Here is a 24,122-nt window from a genome sequence, read left to right as displayed (position 1 = left end):
TTCAGTGTGATCTATTCATGTTTGCTTGTGCGCGCTGACACCATGATGGTTAATTCAGTTTGTAAGCCAATGTGTATAAGTTTATGCAGCCGATAAAACTACTATCCCTACTCCGAATTGCCCTCTACTAATTTGCTATCGCAATCGGTGCTTCGCCTTTCGGGCGAAACTGCGACATTTTTTCAGCAATACCAGAAGCGTACCGTACTGTATCTTGAGCTTAACTTTATCCAGTTTTCCCGTAACCGCTCTCGTGTCTAGCAGTAGACGCGACACCGCCGTGGCTAATCACAGATAGCCCTTACGCAATAGAAGTTTTGTCATTGCAATACAAGGACGTACCGTGGGCGACTTAGTACTTATCAAGCGCAGTGAAGCCGAGCTTATCAGGTTATCTTTTCGGCTACGAGTCTTTCGCATCGGCCGACGTCTCTACTAATCTGATAACAAATAACAAATGGATTAACTGCCGCTTTCTGAAATCATGTTATACTGTCAAACCTGAATGAAGGTTGGTTTAAGCTCGTTATAGGGAAGTTTGGGCATATGCCAGATCACCGGATATATCGAACTATATTTATCCTGTTTGTTATAACCGGCTTCGACGATATACACAGCCGATCTTCACACATTAAGTCTCGCGCTGGAATTTCGTGCTAGTTTGTTATGAACTGAACGCCAGTTTACACATGCTCCGATGCGTCGGTGAGCTTTGAGGTTTTTGTTCATAAGTGTAAATTCATGAGGCGGAAGTAAACATGACTATTTGCATAGGTGCGTAATTGCCCGACCCAATGCAACCATCTAATTCTACGGTGTCATCATCATCATCAGCCTATATTTTATGTCCACTGCAGGACGAAGGCCTCTCCCTGCGATCTCCAATTACTCCTGTCTTGCGCTAGCGTATTCCAACTTGCGCCTGCAAATTTCCTAACTTCATCATCCCATCTGGTTTTCTGCCGACCTCGACTGCGCTTCCCTTCTCTTGGTATCCATTCTGTAACCCTAATGGTCCACCGGTTATCCATTCTACGCATTACATGGCCTGCCGCGGTGTATCGTTCACTAAATAATGCTAAGCCCCTTTTTTTTTGTCATAAGCAAAATGTAACTGATAGTTGTAAATAATGTACTAGCGTAAGTACCACAGTAGCCTTCTTAAGTTCACTCTCACTTTCACTCATCAACTTCACTCATCAACGTGGTCATTGCAAAATTCAAGACATTCGGTATGCTGAGTATGGCCCTGGTTAGAAATACTGTGACTATGCCCGCAGTTCAGAGAACTGTGTACTAAAAATGTGTGCGGAAGTACGCTGCTATTCCAGCTAGCACTTTTCCGAACTGCACTTTTTTAGTGGAGAAAAATAGGAAGTGAATCGAGTGCCCCATTGTTGGCTCGGATGGCTACCAAGTGGAAAGAAGGAGTGAAGCCTGCAGAAAGGTATTTTTCCTCGAGCTGCTGTGCAGTCAACCGTAACTTTCTCTTGTTAACCTGCCTGTCTTTCTTCAAATCCTATCGGTTTTTGTGTCACCACATCCAATGCGGCTAGTTAGGTTGAACGAGCGAAATAAGAACGTGTACGTGACAAAAGTGAGTTCGTTCACAAAAACAAGTTAACCGACGTTACAGGATGCGACATGTGAACTATTTTTGCCCAAAGCAGACAGTCAAGTGAAACTGTGGTAGCTCCTGGCAGGTGACAAGCGTCATGCATTCTGAATTCTTGATTAAATAATTTCCCTCGGTGGCAGGCAACCTATAAAACAAGAAGGCCTGAATTTATTTAATTTATTTCATTTTAGATTACGTTTTAGCATACGACATCTGCAAGGGCGTCAAATCAGCTTGATTGGAGCGATACAACTCTATTTTCAAGCCCATGTAATTTATTCACTATGAGACGGCTACTCAGGCTTGTCTCTAACTCAGTGTTCAATGAAATTGACGAGCTTTCAACTTGTCGCTGACAGCCCCGAACAACGCTAGCTGCATTAAATGAACGCCACAAATAAAAAGACGTCACAGCTTATAAGCTGGTCCGAGTTTTGTCCTAAGGTGGTCAGATTCCAAGCTGAATGTCTGTGCAGCGCACGGTTTCTAACAAACCAAGAATGACTAGCGCATTTCGAACGGATCGAACGGTCGTCGCCGTCCACGCATGCCTGGCGTTTATATTACCAGTCGCCTTGTGTCTCGGTGAACACAGGCTCCACAGAAACAAGACGAATGCATTTCAGGTGAGGCACAGGTAGTAACTGGTGCGAAGGATCTTTATCCAAGATGTAGCAAACACGCCTGCTTATAGGGGTGTTTAGGGTATAGGGGCGCTGCTCGTATAATCACAGAAATATGCACGAAAGCCGACTCGACAGAGAAGGCGTTCATGTGCATGTCCCTGTGATCCTTACGTTATTACGCTGTGCATCGGTGGTGTTGAAGTTTAGCGCTTGCATGTTGTTTTGTATCAATATAGCCACAGGTAAATTGGTGATTATGACTTACCACAGTCAATCCAGAGTGGGAGCGACGGACAGTATACGTTGCATTTGCCTCTGCCTTCAAACATTGCTTCGACTTCTTTACCAATGTATTTGAAGCTAACATCTCATTGCAAATCCGTTCAGTGATAGTGATGAGAGTCAGTTAGCTTCCAATTGCTAACATTCGACAGTTTGCATAACACTATAGAGGGGAAATATGCGCATCAAATGCGCTGAGGGAAATAATTTAAGGCGAAGCTATCGTTGGTATTTTAGACGGCTTACACAATAGCAATAAAGCAATAAGCGAGAGATGAATATACAGGATTGGCGGAGGATGGCGATGGAGGAGATGCGGCTGTCCATACCGAAAATTAGTTGAAATTTTTTGTGGGAAGACAACGCCTGTCAACAACCCGTTACAAAGGAGTACATTTTAAACGTCCATCTGACATAAGGGGAAGCTAAAAAATGGAGAGAATCTCTATGTAAAGAAGCCAAGAAGATAGGAGGAGAGCTGAGCAAGAGAAGATGATGGAAAGAGGTTGACATTCTCAGCTGTCTATATTGTTCCGTGTCACAACCTTCGTTCCCATTGTTCATTGATAAGCGGCGTTTAATTAGGTCTACAAGGCAAAGTTTTTCAGTTGGCGCTCGTGGGCTTATCATTTCAACAGAGTGCTAATTTGGGCCGGTTGTGCCTACTTACACAATGAAAGAAACCAAAGCTTTTCGATGCAACGTATTACAGACGCGACACAGCACATCGTCTGTGTATAGGTCCTTTATATTTCATTTGGAGAGTGCTGTTTTTCGCTATTGCTTATCATCTAACCGGCTTGGAATTTATACTGAGACACTCTACTTACCACGCTGCGTCATCGCTTGCGTGAACCCGTGCGCAGGTTTTTGACATCTTTGCGGACGGTGTGGCCTTGTACACTTCCAGCAACGACCCTAGCCTGAAGTGTATGACCGCCGACCGGATAGAATACAAGCCGAACAGGAAGGTTGTTTACACTTGGAATCTTCTCAGTGTCCGAGGCTCGAAAAGGTAAGGCGCTACCACACGTCAAAGATCAGTCTCTGTAGTTACTCCCCAAAGACTACCTTAAGGTTTAAGGATGCTTAAATGCTAGTGAATGCTTAGTTAAATGGAATGCTGTGCTATTCTCTACATTGCTAACAATGTTTGCGGAAATGAGCATCGTAGCCCTTATCAACCGCGCAAGGTAGCAAGTAAGTACCGTTAACGCAGAGCCACTTGCGTACTTAGGCTTACTATATTACTACTTACATATTAAAACATTATATCCAGTTAGTATAACTAACTACTATAGCTTGCGGTAATGCAGCGATGTCAAGGTTTAGTTGTCTGTGTACAGATCGCCGAAAAAATCAGCCCAAATAAGCAGTGCTTAGCTGTTAGCAGCTCTCGGAACTCTTATTTTAGATTAATTTTGCTAGATTTTAGACGTTTCTTTGCAGCAAATGAACACAAACGGTCGTTGATAGCAAAAAGATGCTACAAAACACCGTGAAGATAACCTGATTCTAATGATTTTATTTTTTACCATTTCAGAGACAAGTACAACGTCGCATATTACCCAGGTCCTACACAAGACACTGTATTCGCCATTGTCAACCACGGTGAATACGACGATTTGAAATATTTCTGTTTTGTTCGCTAAGTACTTCAGCAAAAGCTAAAGAAACAAAACATGACATTGCAACTCCAGGACTAAGCAATATGTGGGCTGCCCCTACTTAAACGCTTGGTATGCAGTCGAATAATTCCATATTTTTCCTTACAATATTATACGAAATTGATACGGAATGCACCTCGATTCTAAAGAATTTTAAGAGAAGCACGCGTAAACACTGACATATGCATGAGAGAAAGGTTTGTTTCCTTTTTAAATCGAGTCCCAAACCAATCAGGTCCAAAGAGCATACTGGGTTGATTCGAATTCGAGATCTTATCGTAATCTTATCATGGTTTAATACTTTTGTTGCAGAGTGGAAGCATCCCTTTTTAGCCAAGCTTCACTACACCAATAATAAGAACTGCGTTGTTGCCAATTTACCATACAAGGGTCAAGGTAAGGACTTGCGCTCATACTATGACGAGTTTCTTTCAGTAGACAATTACCTTGGACGTTATTGCGATTGCTACGCTTAAAGCCCTCAAGTACATTAGTATGCAAAGCGTATTCCCATCGTATAGCGTACATTATACGTAGCTAATAAGACCTGACAGAAACCAGCTTGATAACAAGATGTGTTGTCCTGCGAGCTGATTCATCATCATCATCATCAGTATGTATTTATGTCCACTGCAGGACGAAAGCCTCTCCCTGTGATCTTCAATTACCCCTATCTTGCGCTAGCTGATTCCAACTTGCGCCTGCAAATTTCGTAACTTCATCACCCCGCCTAGTTTTCTGTCATCTTTGACTGCGCTTCCTTTCTCTTGGTAACCATTCTGCCACTCTTGTGGTCCAGCGGTTATCCATCCTACGCATTACACACCAAGATAATTTACAATATAGTCATGGCGACACTTCAATCAACCAAGAGAACAGGCTACCTTCAGGAAGGGATATTCTACAATCGTGCTGTTTTTGTGCTTGACACCAAAATTAGTCAAAGGAAAACTTCATTTGACCGCATCGAATATTTTATCTTACCGCTTAAGTCTAATAGATACAATACAAACCAAACACCCTTTATACGCCCATAACGGTGTTGAACTGTTTTGTGCCTAAACCAAAATGCAATGAACAATAAAACCACAGTCACCTGTATACCTTATGGTTTGAAAGAGGCAGGACGTGCGGTGTTAATTTTACAGCATACATTGTCATGCTCTTTAAGACTTCCCTGCATTGAAATATGGTTTCATACATGTGCATGTTTTTACGTGTGTGCCAGGAAAACAGTCTCTTAGCATATAACATGTGCAGCATTGTTGTGTTTCTTACTCGCGCTTGTTTATCTTAGTCATTTTTTTTTTTTTTTTTTTGCTATCGCTTTCTGCTTCTAGCGTGCGCACTGTAGGTCTGTAAAGCTGTTCAGAAAAGGCCCAGTTCATGCGTATGGCACTAATATTAAGTATCTTTTTGCTTAATTTTTAACCGCAATAAAATACGATGAGAGGTTGTATGTATGATAGCATGTATCTTGTGTAGAAACACAACCTATGAACACATAATATGTGTTGTCTTATTATTCGCTTTCTACTTTCAGTGTGCGTACTCTGGGTCGCGAGAGCATATGCATCATCATTTCCGCAAGAATGCGTCGATCAATTTGAAGACATTTGCTACGTGGAAGTTCCAGCCTACCGAGAGGGCCTGTGTGACTACGCGCGAGGCGATTATTAAAATTATATGCACTTAACCACCGTGATGGCGTACTGGCTTTGGCGTCACGCGAGCTACGCCTGAGGGCGAGGGACCAAATCCCGGCCCCGGCGGCCGCATTTTGACGGGGGCGAAATGCAGGAACGCCCGTGTTCCGTGCATTGAGTCCACATTGAAGAACTGCAGGTGGCCGAAGTTATGCCGGAGTATCCCCCCCCCTGCTACGGTGTGCCTCATAATCATATCGTGGTCCGCATCAGTCACATCACAGCATATCGCTGCTTGGCACGTAAAACCTCAGACTTATTTCTTTTAATTATACGCGTTTCATGGACGCCCCGAATTCACGTCGAATTTGTTTCTCTTGTGACCGTATGAACTCTCATGAATGACGTGTCCGTTCTTGGTTAATCCCCCAGAATAGGTATCTTCCACTGTGACAGGCTTGCGACAGCATCAACTAGCGCGAAAAAGACATCGGACGACAGCAAGAAGCACAGAGGATAGAGCGCTAGTCTTCAACTGAATTTTTACTACAAGGAAACTTTACGCCACGCACTGCAATTTACGAATCATAGACGGTCAGTTCGCAAGTCATATTAACTTTATTTATTTTATTTTATTAGAAATACTTTCAAGGCCCGAAGACACTACAGAAAGGAGTGGTATGATTACAAACTTATGCAGTGAAATAACAGATAAAGAGTTACAAGGCATTTTCCAAGGCGATATTGAATCGTTCTGCATCTGCAATGGCAGCAATGGAGGAGGGAAGGTGGTTCCATTCGGTGCTTGTTCTTGGGACGAAAGAATCATGATATAAGTTAGTGCTACACAATGGCAAGCTTACTTTGAAAAAGTGATCGGTTCTAGCTGAAACGTAGCAAGGCGGTGAAAAAAGAGCGAGTTTCAATAGTTTATTGTGGCGGTATATTTTATGAAAAAGGATTCAGGCAGGAGCATTTGCGACGGAGGGAAAGGTCCGGTAAGTATAATGTTCTTTTCATGGACGCGACGCTAGAATTACGGGAGTAGTTAGACAGGATGAAACGCGCGGCGCGATTCTGAACTGCTTCGAGGGCAATGATGAGGGTTGTTTGGCTAGGACGAATTCTGAGTATGACACCAGTTTCGAGATATGCGTTGCCAAAGTGTACGAGAAATTTCAGTGATGTTGCAATTATTTTTGATCTTCAATACTTAAAAAGACGTTTTGTTAAAGGAGTAAGTCGAACAACAGTGCATGTTAACAGTAAGTTTGCAGCGCTTATCTCAAAACTGATGCTTGTTTCAAAATTCGTTCCAAGTGAAATCACCGGCTGCAATTTGTAAATTGCAATATGTGCGCTAAAGTGATCAGTTAATTGGTGTATTGTGCATGTTTTTTTTTCTTCAAGTTATGTCCATATCTTCAAGGATTACAGCTCAATGAGTAGATTTTTCAATAAAAGAACAGACGATAATGTCCGGTGGAACAACGTTATTCGGCGTGTCTGTTCTGCACCGTTTAGATGACAGAATCGATTGCTTCTAGCATAAGGGAGGCACTCTGATCTGGAACATGTGGCATTTGTGCCACCCGTGGCGTGCCTCTACAACAGACGGGACCAGATGTATTGCGCGAGTTCACAGGTTCAATGCACGGTTCACTCAACCGTGTGAAAGAAAAATACTACAGCTATGAGCTGAGCGAGCCCTTCAATATATTGACAGGCTGGGAGATGGCTATGACAGGCTGGGAGTGACAGGCTCCCACCTGAAGTTTCGCAGTGACTGTTGAAACACACCTTTAGGCCATCAGTTCTTCCGAATTTAATACAACGCTTTGATAGAGTGTGCGAAACAATCGCCATATTTTCCCCTGTATGCATTTTTTTATTTTGTGTTTTGCCCACGGCTCTGGCATTTATTGCGGGCCTCTATTATTTGATGCAGCCATGTAACACAAGTTTGTCAAGCCATTCCTTTCCGCATTCGCATTATCTCACATTACAATACGAAGTTGGTAATACATATAACGTAGCATCTCGCATTATAATACGAAGTTACATTCCACACTTTGTTTCGCCGAGTTAGCTTCTGTTTTAATGTCCATTGATTGATTCATTGGGTTTAACGTCCCAAGCAACACTGCAGCTATGAAAGCCGCCATAGTAAAGGATTAATTTTGACCACCTGGGCTGCTGTAGCGTGCAACTAAACCTAAGTACACTAGCGTTATTGCATTCCGTTCCCATTGAAATGCGGCCGCGGCTACCTGAAATAGGTATATCACATTGAGACATTCGGGAATTTATGTGGGCTTTTCTTTGTAGACAAGCAAAGAACATAACTGTAACATCCGTAGGATGCCAACAGACTATGAAGGCAAGGAGAGCTTGGAAAAAAGTAACTGTTCTAATTTAAATGTATAAATAGCTAGAAAGGAAAAATGAAACAAGGAAAGACAAATTCCTGCGGTAAATTGTCTATCCTTTCTCTTTAAATTTCCGTTACTTTATTAATTCTACATTTCAAGGAATGAACACAGGAAATTGCCCCTATGTTTTTCTCGCCTTCATAGGCTGTTGACACAAATTTGAGACCCTCGGTTTGCCCTATTCTTCGGGCTAAATAAATAAATAAATAAATAATAAATAAATAAATAAATAAATAAATAAATAAATAAATAATAAATAATAATAAATAAATAAATAAATAAATAATAATAAATAAATAAATAAATAAATAAATAAATAAATAAATAAATAAATAAATAAATAAATAATAATAAATAAATAAATAAATAAATAAATAAATAAATAAATAAATAAATAAATAAATAAATAAATAAATAAATAAATAATAAATAAATAAATAAATAAATAATAAATAAATAAATAAATAAATAAATAAATAAATAAATAAATAAATAAATAAATAAATAAATAAATAAATAAATAAATAAATAAATAAATAAATAAATAAATGTTCGTTATATGCAGATAACCTAATTTTCTTTTCTGTTTCGCAGCCAGACCGTCTTATTATACACATGCATTGGACTTCACATTATATGCGCTGTTTTACGCACTTTAGTGTCTCGTTTTATTGTTGTTTTCTTTTCCGCAAACATTTTACAGCGAATTGGAACGTGTTGCTGTACGGTGACACTTTCGTTCTTTCGACGCTACGCCTGTTTGTGGAACAGTTAATTCGCCAACTATTTAGGAAGAAAACATCTCGAGCCCCGGTATAAACGAAAGTTCATTCGGCAAATTCTCATTTCCCACACGCAAAAGTGTAAACTTGCGGGTTATTTTTTTCCGTTTATTTATTTATTATTATGCTTTTGTCCGAGCAATCGCTTTATCACACATCAAGGAAATTACATAACTCAGCATGTTCGTTGTTCAAACCCTGTTTGCACTCGTTCGATAAGCTAAAAGGTCCCACGCCGCGAGAGCAAATTTTCGGTGTTTACTCCAGAGACGGAGGTGACCGATCAGGGCTCTGTTCTTTTATACATAGATTTCTACGCTGAGCTTGACGTAAATGTTACCTGGTCTGCTCCATTTTATTACCTTTTACGGAAAGTGAAGGAACAAATAAATTGATGAAGAGTCCGGCAAATAAAACTAAGTTACAGATATAGTCACAATAATGATAATATATCACGGCGGACAGTTCAATCAACGTATAACTTGCCTCCACGTCGATACATAAATGCGACATTCACTTGCAGTACGTCTTTAACCGTTGGCGCGGAAGTCCACCACGTGGCTGGCGTAGGTCGCAGGTCCAAACACGCCGACTGCGTGATTCAATTACTAATCCGTCTTAATCGATTTATCAGCTACGAATCAACCACGCCCTTTGCTTGAAATGACAACTGATAGCACCTGCTGGTGTTTCAGTCCTGTTCTCGTTTATCCGGTTGGCTGCCCTTCAATTTCTAATCAACTTTATAATCGACTTCATGGGTTTTCCTTTTTTTAATCAGCTTCACCACCTGCATGAAATTACAACTGCAAGTGATAGCCGGTGTTTCTGTACCTTTTCTCGTTATCTGACTTAGCGCTACGGCAAAATACAGCCACCAGGGGGTCGTATTTTGTAAGAACTGTTTTCCTCGGGCTCATTTCGTACCAGTTGTCTCGCCAAATGCTTAACACCCAGCGATATAGCGGTAGGTGCGGTCATTGATTAAAGGCTCAAATAAAGGTGGTGTTGGGTTGTTGGGGGTATGGATACAATCATTGCAAAATACGGACACGATAATCTACCGGGAGTTACTCTGTGAGCCACATACAGTCACGACTTCGATCAAAACAAAAGAACGAAGAAAGAAAATGCTTTAGCGATTGAATGCTGACAGCTGTAGCCCGCGTAATATTATAAAGTGGGGTGTGAGGCTTTATTTTGGATATAAAAAGGACGGCGACTCGAAGTGCTCGTCCAGTGAGAAGCGGAGCAGACGACCGAAAAATGGTGTCCGCAAAGCGTTGGTCGCCGACAGTCGCAGCCGTTCTTCTATGCCTGACGTCAGTTCCGGCAGTGTCGTCTCTTGGGGAACACCGACTGCACCGAAACCAGGTCGACGCATTCGAGGTAAGTTTCCGTTCGGTGATGTAGCAAATTCGGGTGCTCGATCCGCTTTCTCCGAATCGAATCGCAAGTCACTGGAGATCCCGCTCAAAGAAAGCACGCATCATTCTAACGGCGGGTCACTTTCCTGAGCAGAGTGAGAGGGAACGAAGCGAGGGCCGAGTGCAACTTTCGATGATGCACTACTGAACGCCGCCGCATCACATAGTACTGTAGCTCTATGATTATAGCATTACGGCGAGCGAGAACACAAGTGAGAGAAAACATGACGATATACGAAAGCGACCGCTGCAGTGGTCGTCATTAGAAAGATATAGTCCTACGCCAGCGCAGCAAGTTTTCACGCGACAGCGTGAAAGGCCCACGCTGTTATTATTTGGTTACATAAGCTGCAGTTGCCGGGGAGCGTGAGAAGCAGTCAGGCATCTTTGAATACTATCGCGTTCCACTCTTAAATGCTGAGCTTTAAGCGTCCTCATAATGTCTGAGCATTACGATAAAATCATGTTTCTGCTGCTTGCCTCTCGACTGGAAAGAAGAACCGAAAGTGGGGCTAACAAATGCAAACGTTGCCGCTTCGCCATCATCTACGGGACTCGCACAAATCACGGCAGCACAATTACGAAACCGACACCTGGCAAAATCGCACTGACAGAAACTGCATAATGCATATCGTTCGCGCGTGACCGGAAACCGGCCGGATCTCGCAGTTACTGCGACTTCGTCGGTGAGAGCATTTTTAGGCGCTCCAAGTTGTTTTTCAGCGATCCGAAAGCCAACCAGGTGAGCGTAGTCGGAGCGCCCTTTTTCGCCCACCGGAACACGATGTCTATAGCTCTGGAGCACTCCGAAACGACAACCCGAAGGTGCGAATAAGAAGCAATAACGTTGCCACTCTGTCCTGGCGCTCTTTGGCCATATACTTGACCCTTGCGCCTCTATAAAACACACATTCATTCAACGTTGCCACTACAGGTTTCTGTTACAGGTGTACAGGTGCTCACAACACTGTTCTGGTACCACGTGCTTTCGCTATTGCGTTCAATTCAAAAACATATGAGCTACTCCGAAGTTTATTAACCGAGCAGATTCGTGCTGTGATGTTCACTGGCGATATATTCCTCACTTACTGAAATTCCAACTTTTGAGCCGCGTGAGTAGTCGCTGAAATCTCATGTGTGCAGGTTGCCGACTACTTCCCGGACGCCGTCGCTGTGTACACATCCAGCGATGATCCTAGCCTAGAGTGCCTCTATGCCAACAGAACAGAATACATACAGAAGCAGAAAGCCGTTTATGTCTGGACTTTGAAAGGTCATCGAGGCACAAAAAAGTAAGTATTTCGCCGACTAGGAGGTGACACTGAACGTGAAAAATGTGTAATATACCGGTTGGAAGGATTTCTGCTTGCCCGAAGAAAATGACGGCATTACCGTGAATCAATTATCGTTCTCAGAGGTCACAAGATCTACTGCTGTGATATTGACGCTTTGGCTCGAGAGAACGCCGACTTTGTTATACAAGTTCACTTGCGAAAAGAAAATAATAAGTAAATAACTCAAGAAGTAAATAAACAGATAAAGAAATCATAAAAAAAATTATTGAATAAATATATAGGAAATGAACAAAAAAAATCCAGCAATTCCTCTGGTGCTGAACTTATTTACTGTGACAGCTGAATTCTCGCAAAGCGGACACCGCGATCTCCTCAAGGACAGCCTTGTGATGCATGCAACGTCATCCCAAGGAGGTTATAACTTCCTTGCGTCTTCCTCGGCCGTTGCAGCATCACCTACTGTGGCCTCCGAAATACGCGCACAGACGCCTCCAAACTCCGAGTCCGTGTGGCGCGCGCAACCCCGCACAAATTACCAAGCGCCTAAGCTGCGCGACGCAACACGGCTCTAGGCGATCACTTGCGCTTCCGATTAGATGCTTCCAACTGCACACTGCCACCTCAACACTAGCTCAATAAGCAGTTCCCCACCCAGTGACCCCAATGAACCCCCTAGTTCAAGGTCAGCATGAGGAGGTGGCCTGATGACGATCATTGTCCTCGGTGTAATAGAATGGATGGATAGGCGGAAAGGCACATTAAATTCAGTTTCGAGCTAGCTTAAAAAAAAAAATCTCCAGCTCTTCCCCTGTGGAGAAAAAGGGGGTGAGCGAATCTTGTCGTGTATGTATCTGACCTTCGTCAGGGTAACGTTCGGAAGCCGTCGCCTCGGGATTCTCTGCTCGTCGCTGACGGCGGGCCTCGGCTTCGAAAGCCCTCACGCTAGAATCGGCACGTCGACGACGAGCCCTTTCCCGAGCGAGTTCACGCCGGCGTTCATCAAACGCAGCTTGCTCCTTTGCAGAGCGCACCACGCGTGGCCTTCCCATCTGTTCGCCGAAACTGATCTGAGGCGAGGGAAGCCCTGAGGAGCGTGCGCAAACCCGCTTTCCTTCCATGTCCCTCCTCGCGACACACCAAACGAACCTGATTGGTCGCGCGCGTGTCACGTGATCCGCGTGTCACGTCATCACGCATGTAGCATATCCAATGCGGGGTGCGCCGCATGTGATTTCTTTCCTTTTTTTCTCTATTTCTTTCTGTCTTTCTTCCTTTCTTGTCCCTGGTATGTGCCATTGAGCTTGGACCCTTCCTGTACTATCGCCAGGATCGGTCACGCTTTTCACTTGTGAGCCTTCGCTTAAAAGCTTTACTTCAGGAACTCCTATCTAAATACATGGGAAGAGATAAACTGTACTTCTCGGCGTTCACTGCACCGTATTCGATGATGTTTGTTGCATTAAAAAAAATCAGGTAGTCTGAATCAGAGACGCATCCGGGTACGTGAAACGTCTTGTGCACGCTGCACACGGTGCATGGGTACCTTAGGGTACCAATGTGATGTAACCAAATGCACAACTTACATTTATTCACGCAATTAAAAGTTTTCATGCGTAACTTATATGTTACAGCTAGTGGGCATCTACACTCTAATTTTGCAATCGTGCTGACTCCCCATATCCATAGTGGGGCCGTTCGTTTTGCAGAAGGTATTTGGCACTAGGGTAAAGAAACTGGTGGCGCCCTAAACTGCTCTGCGCTTCGTACATCAATTTTCTTAATATACCAATTTTCGGTAACTGTTCTCGTTTCCATGCCCAAATCAGAATTCTTCCTATAATCAAAATAATTTACCTTTACTTCTCAAGTGCAACAGATTTTTTCGAATGGGTCAAGTGGTTGTCTCATAAAAGTATTTCTGTATTTTACCGGTATTAGAACAGAAAATTCGAGTCGACCCCGTGCTAGAACTTTCTCTTAACTTTTATCGCGAATTTAAACGCGGTCATGTGGTATTTTGTTGGGAGCAGATATTCTACTTCAGCACTGAGTGTATTTTAATTTTACAAAATTCTTTATATTCCGAAAAGTTAACGACGAATAAAGCACTCAGCTTACAGCTGTGCACCTTCGCTACAAAACAAGAAAAAGAATATATTATGACTTTGTACACTGCCCGTCGGTTGAAACTGCGAATGGTGAAAGACATTTATACGCTATAGACGGCCGCAGTGAAAGGTAATTGCCGAATGCGACTGAAATTCTCGAAAACAAATGAATCATCTCACAGGGGCTGTGAAACAAAATGTAGCATTTTCACGCTTGGGAGGCTACAATAAAATTGGCCGCGGCTTAGCTCAGCTAGCCCTGGATATGCAAAGCGAAAGCTTGGTTCAGCCTGGTTAAGTCTTGGTTTCACTTGGTTAGCCTTTGATTTAGCTGTAATTATTATACTTAGGTATACACTCATCGATATAAGCCAGGTATAAATTATAAGCCGACAAGTCCAAGCGTTTTGCACGCCGAACGGCTAGCTCTTCCTCGGTCTCCGACGCTAGCTTCGCGCGCTTGGCATTCCGGACCCTCTCCAGTGAATTCGCCGGGCGAAAGACGCGTGTCAGACGCAGGTAAGACGCCACGGGGTGGCCAGACCACAGAGAAAGAAACGCTGCCAGCTGCGGTGGTTGCTAGGCAACGGCTCAGCTCGCGGTGCGGCCACCCGCCACAGCGAAACGGCAAGAATGCGGCCAATGTAGCTTTCGCTAAAAAACAGTTGACGGAATTGTGACACCTGTTTTCAAGGCATAGTTGTAAACTTGCTGACTGAGTTCTTCTCAAATTTCTCAATCTTCGGGCAGGTGTAGAAACATAGAGTGCTTAAATCAAATACTCACTCCCTACGCTTAGTAGAATTATTATTTTTTCCGTGCAACAAAACGCATATCATACAAATCCGTTCAGCAGTTCCACAACAAGAGCGTCCCTGCATTTACGATCATCGGAGTTGTCAAATCAAGTTAAATCAATTTTGTTTTCCACTACAGGCTTGATTTTTATTTTAGAATAAAAGCTACAGCTTGACATCACTTCGATGACGAGGTGATGTCGTGTCGATGAAGAGGTGAATGAAAAGTGTTCGCACAGTTGCAAAAGTTCAGACTGCAACAAACGAACGCTGGAATTACACAAAACAATCTTGTCCCATTGCCGTTGTAATTTCAGACGATGAGGGTGTCAGCAAGCCACAACTCTTTAGCTTCACGTTGATCATGTTCGTGGAACTAAAGTGTCCTTAGTACGTTTGTTCTTATCATCGCGGTACTTTGCAGGGGAACGTATAAGGTCGAATTTCGTCCTGGCCCATCACCAGACACCGCAGTTGCCATCGTCAACGACGGTGAGTGCGTTTGCTTACACCGTCGCAACTGTCGTGTAGACTACTAGAAGCCTAAACCACTATAAGTGCACATAAAAGTCTTTAACCACTTCACTATAACCAAAGTGAAGTGAATTCTCGAACAACGGGGAGGATTTCCAGAATGGTACCGTACTAAAATTTACCATGCAGTACTTTCTTCTTTTTAATTCCGATGGTCATGGTAATAAGAATAACAGCGTACTGAAATTCACATTGATGTAAACCAATCCGAATGTTTTGCACGCACCACATTCCTTTTTCGACGTTATATCGAGATGAGTTTCGAAAACCAACTCAACTTGCACAGTCATGCGTAGTCATGCACATACAGAGCTTGATTTCTCACATACAAAGGTGACTCAAAATGACTTCCTGTGTTGTCCACAGGAAAACCTATATGTGGACATAATACTGCGACACTTCGAGTGCCGTAAGTGTACCGAAATGAACCACAGAAACACTCAATCGTTTTACATAAACCTAATTAAGGCACAAGTGTGGCACAATTAAGGCACAACCTAAGGCCTTAATTAAATGGCGCAACGTAATTATGCATAGAATGACAACTTCCGTATACTTACCGCGCAACCGTCGCATCTTATGAGCAGCAGTCGTTCTTGCATTACAATCACCAGGAAACGTGACCGTGCATGAATGATGGGAATGAATCATTTTCATCCTGATATGTTACACTTACCGCAAAGCAACAGGCATGCAGCTGGCGTCAAAGGACCTGCGGTCCACAGGTTAAGAGAAAAAGCTTAATATTTATCCGTTTAATACGTATAGTATACGTGAAAGACAATGTCATACAATTTTATTGGCTATACGGCCACAAACGGGTTGCAAATTAAACGTTTTCTCGGATCGCGCGGTCTGTAAACTTTTGACACCGAATGTATATTCCTTAAGCTTCACAATCGCTTCTGTTTTCATTATTCTTCCTCTTATGTTTTTTATAACAAGTGGTCCCATTTTATTAAGGGTCATCTTCACGTTTGTTCTATTACGTGAAGATATTCACGCATGTTCTGTATATCTATAGAAGCTTATAATCAATAAATTCATACTCGAGTATATTCACCCAAGACGGCTTAACCGCCATCTTTCGCAGCGGCACGCGCTCTTTAACGTATTATTCGGTTTTGACGAATATTCGAAAACTTAGAATATCGAGACGTTGAATTGAAAACCAATCGCATAAATAATGTTGTAATATTCGCCTTTATTAATTTTGAATACTCCTTCACCGCTATTTATTTTACGTCCTATTTCAGACCATTTTCGTCCGCACCTTGTCAAGTTCCAGTACACTAACAACAAGAACTGCAATATCGCCGCGAATTTTCCTTTCCATGGAGATGGTAAGAAGCCGGAGCCTTCCTTATATTATTTTGCAGTCATAGTAAAGCGAAATACATCAGTAGCTATTTCTATATTTCTTTAAAAAGATGAACTGGTAACGCGCACACTATTAGTAAGTGGTAACGTAGGTCTAAAAAGAAGCGACAAATGCATATAGTTTATTTCAGATTGCATTCCATCGAATTGTGCAATTCATCCGTGTAAACATTTGAAAATGTGATCATCGTCAAGAAAAATATTGTAGGAGAGCTATGTGACTTTGACAAGTCATCATATTGAAAAATAAAACAGATAGACAGTTATCGCAAAGTTTGGAAATTAATATCTGGAAACTGGTGTCATCCTGAGAAATCATTCCAAGAGGATCGGCCTTGCGAACTCCACGGCTAGAATTTGTAAATTGCAATATGGGCCATAAGGAAATTAAAAACTTAATTAGTGCATTTGTGCTAATTAGTCGATAATGCATATCCATTGTTGGTGCAAGTAATGTCCGCCTCTTCGTGTAGACCAGCTCATGAACTAGAATTGTGCTGTCTGCCACAGGCAACCTTTAACAAATTTTGAAAGTGTTCGCTGAAACACCCTGTATATCATATCAGACATACCGTAGCTCATACCAAATTGTTTCCGAAGCATAATAAATATAAAGTAACATTACGTTATCCCCTGAAGATTCTATACAATTCGTAAATGCGTATTCCTGAAATGATCCCAATTCTACATCGTTTTTTTTTTCTTCTTTTTATGATGAAGGCTTGCCATAAGACATAATTTGTGGTATATGTGGGCTGAAAATTCTGCGTTGTGTATGAACATACAAAGCGTGTTGTTGTACCTGTTCCCATTCTCGCTTTTAGTGGTACAGGCGCTTTTTTTTTTTTTTTTTTTTTTTTTGAGCGCGTGCGTTTTCACAAGATGCGAAACGTGATTCTGGTAACATAACGTTTTCTTCTTTTCCGTCTGGTATCCGGCGCACATGTTGCTTCCGGTTGTACGTGTCACTGTTCAGTTGCACACTACTTCAGTTGCTGTCCAAATCATCAGGCCAGACGGAGCCCCGTGAAGCTGCTGTTTTCAGCGTAGTTTTCAACAATTATCACTAGAGGCAAATCTGGCGCTGCAATCGTTCAGCCACCGTGGAAATGATGGGTATATTACATGGGATATGTCTGATCTTCGTGCTTGTGGATTCAAACGTTCCTGTGGCTTCGCTTATTACGCTTTGTTTGGGCCTGAATTGGGCTGAATTTCAAAGCAATCTATGCTTTTTTTTAATGCAGAAGGCAATAAGACGCTGCAAGCACGCATAATTAGTGGTTCTGCTTGTCTATGCGGCCTTCGCGTAATGGTTTCAATGTCGGGCTTCTGTGCTATAGAGGTGTTGTGTTAAAATCCTGCCGTCAGCCAATTTTAATAATGCTTATTTAATTATTTATGGCGCAGTACTTTCTTAAAAAGGATCACTCTGCAAAGTCACAAAGCCATTCAAAGCTAGAAGGATGAAGTTTATGCAAATCCATGGACTACCCATCATTATCATAATGACAGAAGTAATTATATGACTTTTGTCATTGATGTAACTCAATTTTTCTGTTGCTTTTTGTACCACTGTTCTCTCAGGTTTTTCTGTTTTGTTTGTTCTGTATTTTCTGTTCTCTGTGTCATGCAAGTGCACCGATACTAAGGCGTAGAAATGTTCTTGGGCACTTTCAGAGATGAATGAATAAATGAATGAACGAATCATTTCCTAGCGACAACTCTGTGGTTTGCAGCCCTTCATTCCCCATAGAAAAATAAAAGTTCAGTCGATTGCCTGATGTTGGTTAGTTAATAATTGATTGACCGAAAAAAATAGCGTGCCGCAACGTTCAAAAACTTCTCATGGCAACTATTCTTGTTTTTTGTTTTCAGTGTGCATGTTGTGGGTCACCGGTTCGAGCCGGTTCTCGGTGCCACAAGAATGTATCGACCACTTCGAAGACATATGCGACGCCGAAGTTCCCGACTACAACGAGGACATTTGCAACGGCGAACTTTGATAAGGCTGATTAAATGATGACGGAAATTATCACTGTCCCGCTGAAGAATTCGCTGCCTCCAATCTATTGGAAGAAAAGAAAATGCCCCAGCTAATACGGCTTCAAGATTTTCTTGTCTTGCTAATTATACCACTAACCTGTTGTGCACTACATGCATTGTCCTGTACGTTAACTCCACTAGTTTGTTTCGTGATTTGTCATCATGGGTTGATTGCGCATGCATTAGTTAAAGTCGACCGAGAGAATCTCCTGTCCTTATTGGTTTTTTAATGCGTTAGCTTCAGGAGTGCTAAAGTGGAAAAACATTTATGCGTGTAAAGTGTTGGAAGCCGGTCACGATATGTGATGGGAGAGCTTAGAAGAGCGTACATGTACATATGTACATGTACTGACAGGGTTCCGCAGCAGACCACCGTCGGTAGCACTATATATATATATATATATATATATATATATATATATATATATATATATATATATATATATTTGCCAACGCCGTCACTAACGGCGCTGCCAATGGCGCGCGCGCTTGGGTGCGACGTAGAGAACGACGTAACTGACGGCGCAGCCAATGGAGACGTTTATCGAAACATGGGACGAACGGTTTTTCGTTTCGCCCAGCCAATACAGCTTTCCCTGTAAAAGCGAACCGGTCGCTTGCCCTCGTATAAAAGCTAGGTCAGAATGGCTCTTTCGTCATAAAAAACGCGATTCTGACCAATCACGCGAGGACAAAGTAACGGTTCGCTTTCCGCACCCCAGAATAGAACCCCTAGATCCTAGTCGAAAAGGAGCCACCTACCGTAGCGCCGAACCCCAACGCACAAGTAAGCACACGTCCCTGCGCAAGCTGTTTGAATTGTATTGCGATAGCAATTATAAGGACACTTCAAGGCATTTCTGCCGTCGGCGTCGCCGTGAGGTTCCGTATAAAGTTCAACGGCGATAAAATCGTCGCCGCACGCCGTACGCTTGGTGTGCGAGTGAAAGCGGACGAGGGTACGTGAGCCGGCAATAGCGGCTCAATGTAGCGCACGCGAGGGAGGAAGGCGGACCGGAAACGCACGGTCCTCTTTCGCGCGCGAGGCACGGAGGCGAGGCGACGGAGAGGGAGATGTGGGGGGGGGGGGGGGTTGAGTTATGCGCCGTCGGCTGCTGCTCATAGCGCGGCCGCGCGGGCGCCGTGTCTTCAAAGCGATCTGCGATGTGGGCGAAGTGCGGCCCGCGTGGGCCTCATCTTCAAAGCGATCTGCGATGGAGACCAAGTGCATGCGCCGAGTGCCGATAGGCTTCGTATGCGCTGTGCTTTCGATGTTTAGTTCGCGTTGAAGCGAGACGAGAGACAGCGCGAAGGTTAATTTGCCCGCTGCTGCTGGCGCGCTAGCTTTCTCCGGCGTTTTCACAGCGACTTTCCGTGGTCATCGAGCGAGATGTGTTCATGTTTACCTGTCATGTTTAGCTGCGCGCGCCTGACACCGTGCTTGTCTGTTTGGTTAGTAAGCGAATGTTTACAACTTTATACGGCCCATTAAACTACTATCCTTGCACCGTATAGCTCTCTACTAATTTTCTATCGAAATCGATGCTTCGCCTCTCGGGCGAAACGGCCACCTTTTAAATAGAGAACCGACGATACGTATGAGGTCAATGATCATGTTTAAGGAGGTTGAAGGCCGCATTCAGATTATCCGAAAAATAGTTCGTACTCAGGAGCACTATATGTATATTTAGGAAAATCAATGTGATATATTTTATTGCATAAGTGAAGCGCTATTTTTTTTTTTTTTTTTTGTTGCAAGTTTGGAGGTAGGTGGTTTTCCCTCTGAGTAAAGGTGACGTCTAAAACACAACGCCTATGACGCGTTTTCGACTCTCAAAAGCGATTCTTCCGTATTCAATCAGTAAAAGCATAGCCTTTAAGATCCGCGCTTAACCTCTAGAGGGCGCCAACTATGAGGCATGCATTGCCATAGTTGGTGCCACGGGCAGGAGGGTAGGTAGTAGAGGGCGCCAAGCTACGGCCTTTTTGGGGGGACCCAGAGCCATGAGGCCACCAGTGTAGACAAAGACGGACCCGGAGAGGCCCCAAGATTTAAGAAACGTAGTGTCTGTAGAAGAATAAATATACGTAAGCACCAGCCATTCGGCGGAAGGGATAGGAGAGGGGTGAAGGTTTGGGTAAGGGGGGGGGGGGGGTAGTTTTGGATGGCATTGCCGTAGGATATGTGATGTGTTGGTAGGATAGACACCACAGTGGCTCCAGCGAGGGAGGTCTTCAGAAGTATGCCTTGGAGGAGGTGCTTCCGTGCAGGAGTGAGCGGGGTGTTTGTCTGAGCTTGTCGGATGAGTGTGTCCTGTACGTGTCGATCTTTTTAGGGTATATCCTGCGCTCATCCCTAAATGGGTGCAATTGTGGTGGAGGTGCTGGTGAGACGAATAGATTTGGTGAAGTCGTGCGGTGGATCACCGCGCAATCCGCGTAAAGATATTTGCCGTGTTCAGCTGTGTCGCGGGCATTTCTGAAGTGGTGTTCTTCCAATAACTTTGGTGGACGTTATGAACCACGACGCAGTTTTCACCGACATTGATAAATACGTCAGCGCTCGCCGTTCCACTTTATTTTGTGATGGCCGTTCGAAATAATGATGAATAAATCATGCTAGATTGAATCATGTAGATGAAGACGTGTGCAGTAGTTGGCTGTAAAAATAGTGACTGGCATGTTAAGGAATAGAATGAATCCGTGCGGCCAAGTTCGCGGACCGCTGCTGCAACTGTCCGAACGTGTTACCGGCACTTCGTGATGTACGGCTTTCCTCGAGGATACAGAAATTCGCACATCCGCCAGCCTTGTATCGCTAACCTTCAAAGAAAGGGCTTCATCCCCAGAACGTAGGCAAGAGTGAGTACCACTCGTTAAACAATGACAAAGGAAGTAGCGCCGCTTCCTGTCATAGTAAGTTTCGCGCACGTTATCTATACTAAACACATCTGTCCCAAATGACAGGAAAACTTACGCCCACTCTATCACCGACGTATCAAGAATAAGTGCGTGGGCGCACACTTGAATATGTGTGCACTGTATACGCACAATAAATGACGGTACTACTCCGATAGCGCCGGAATTATCGAAGCTGAATGTTTGGTGACGGTCCACAAGAGTGAGCGAAATACTAGAGGTAATATATATTTGCTACAATGTATTAAAATGTACAAAACAGCTACGTTTCAAGCTTTGTGCGCAGCAAGAACAAATCTATCGGCACTGAGCACACTCGCGAGCGATTACGCAGAAAATAATCAGATAGTGGCCGCACCGAGGAACTTCACTGAGTCAGAAACTGACAAGCCACTGCTTCAAAGTATTTGGCGAATGAAGAACAAAGAGCAAAACACACTAATCCTGACTGAATTCACACTCGGAAAGCTTGGATAGCTTGGAATACATATTGAGCCCCGCTTTTAGAACAAGCACCATATACGCTGCTTGCGCCGTTTGGACATAGCTTAATGAGCTTCGAAAGCGCTTTTGGATGTTCTTTGAAGCTGTGATCAAAGCTTCGCGTCGTCCACCTAGTCACCGTCTACGATATCTCCGAAAACAGAGGTCTTCTAAGCCGCGCCGGCGTCATACACTTCCATTGTAAACAAGAAGGCAACGGAGGCAGTTGAGGCAAGCAATGGACGCGTCACCACGTGATCAAACATGACAGCGCCCACGGGATCGCCGCGAAAAGGGTCAGTAGGGCGTAAACGTAAATTTAATATTGACCTACACGTATGTTACCAGCACCTTCGCAACCATTGCAAACTGTAGCAAACGCACGCACAACGTACGACCATGGCCGCTGGACAAAAAAAAAAAAAAAAAAAAAAACTCTTTTTTTTTCTTTTTTTTTTTTTAATCCAGCGCCGCGGGGTACGACAGTCCTGAGCAGACGACGCGAGTTTATTTTGCAAGTGAAGTAAGGTGTGAGACCGGGCTAGTTGATATTCCGTATTGATACGACCAGCGCAAAAACAGACACGAAAAACAAAAAGGCGCTTGTCCTCGTCGCCTTTTGTGTTTCGTGCCTGTGATTGCAGTGGTCGTATCAAAAGTTACAAGTGAAACGTTATACACCCGGGCCCCGGCGTCACCTTCACGCGAGTGGTGGCAGCTATGACCTACTGAGCTATTTCACGTCCCTCGGAAAGCATGTCACAATCAGTTATGCACCGTTGCAAAAGCACACAACCAATAAACACGATGAACATTGTACTCTATGATCTGCAACGACCGCAGCGGCGTTTGGCCTTCTTACCTCTAGCAAGATGGCGGCAGCCGGCTTCACTTTTGCAGCGCCATCCCAACTTCAGAAGTATATCCATCCATGCCAACGCCTTGGATCTGCACTAGAGTGTACTAGACAATGGTAGAGTGGGCCGAACGGCGCTCTGCCGCTGAGGCGCCGCGTGTGGAAAAATAGTGCGAGGGCGCTGCGAGCGAACTGGACTGGGCGGAGACGCGCTCCGCGGCATATTCAACGCACTTTCGTTGCGAGCGCCGAGGCCAATTGCGCATAGTACGCTCTTAAAATAATGCTTTATTTCAACTGTAAATGTATGTTTACACCATTTTGTCAAACATATATATTTGAGGCACGGTTTATACAACGCGACGTCTTCAATTTTGCTGTCGTTGTCAAGCGCGTCGTCTGCTAGCGAGCGCGCGTTCGTTACGCGGACGCTGGTGGACGCCCAGTTTTTCTCGCAGATCCTCTGTGCAGTACATTTTTTTAATGGTTTAGTTTCTTCGGTGCGCCCATGACTCTTGACGGCCGGTTCCAAATATAGTTTTAGCCAGGTGAACTGCTGTTTTTACCACTGTCCTCTAAAAATAACTGGTATCTCCGCACCATGAAGGCTACGTAAGAAAATTTTATTATTGATATCGTGTCATTTTACACGCGCTTCTTGTTGGTGGATATTGATCAGGGACAATGATCGAAGAAAACAATATCAGAGTGAAATAAACCAGGTTTATTAACTGCGTGGCGCGAAGAATGACAATGCATTTTTAGACAATTAAATCAAAGGGTATAGACAAATATATATATATATATAATATATATATAATATATATATATATATATATATATATATAATATATGTGTGTGTGTGTGTGTGTGTGTGTGTGTGTGTAGGGGGAAATAACAAATATTATAAATGCAATAATTGAAAAAGTGAGAACTGCCGGCCGGAATAAGCGCACGTGTTTTGAATTAACAAACGCACTTATTAGTGAATACTGGAAATAAAACTCTCATTCGCAGAATAACATTCATAGCAGCAAGGCATCTTATATATATATATAATATATATATAATATACGCGTGTGTGTGTGCGTGTGTGTGTGTGTGTGTGTGTGTGTGTGTGTGTGTGTGTGGTGTGTGTGTGTGTTGTGCGTGCTTGCGTGCGTGCGTGCGTGCGTGCGTGCGTGCGTGCGTGCGGCGTGCAAGTTTTATTGATATGCTGTACGA

General features: G+C 43.5%; 2 protein-coding genes across 2 annotated transcripts in view; both read left to right on the top strand.

Annotated features, from left to right (window-relative positions):
* The window catches only part of LOC119464268 (uncharacterized), a 46,515-nt gene that overhangs the window by 14,595 nt on the left and 7,798 nt on the right, over positions 1 to 24,122 (top strand). The window lies entirely within an intron of this gene.
* The window catches only part of LOC125940049 (uncharacterized), a 42,408-nt gene continuing 19,719 nt past the window's right edge, over positions 1,434 to 24,122 (top strand). Inside the window, exon 1 of the mRNA XM_049655722.1 lies at positions 1,434 to 1,447. The gene's annotated coding sequence lies outside the window, so the exon portion shown is untranslated. The remainder of the gene's footprint in view (positions 1,448 to 24,122) is intronic.

Source organism: Dermacentor silvarum, chromosome 9 (genome assembly GCF_013339745.2).
Source record: "Dermacentor silvarum isolate Dsil-2018 chromosome 9, BIME_Dsil_1.4, whole genome shotgun sequence".
NCBI lineage: Eukaryota > Metazoa > Arthropoda > Arachnida > Ixodida > Ixodidae > Dermacentor > Dermacentor silvarum.
The sequence above is the reverse complement of the archived record's forward strand: the minus strand, read 5'-3'. Positions and strand labels throughout refer to the sequence as shown.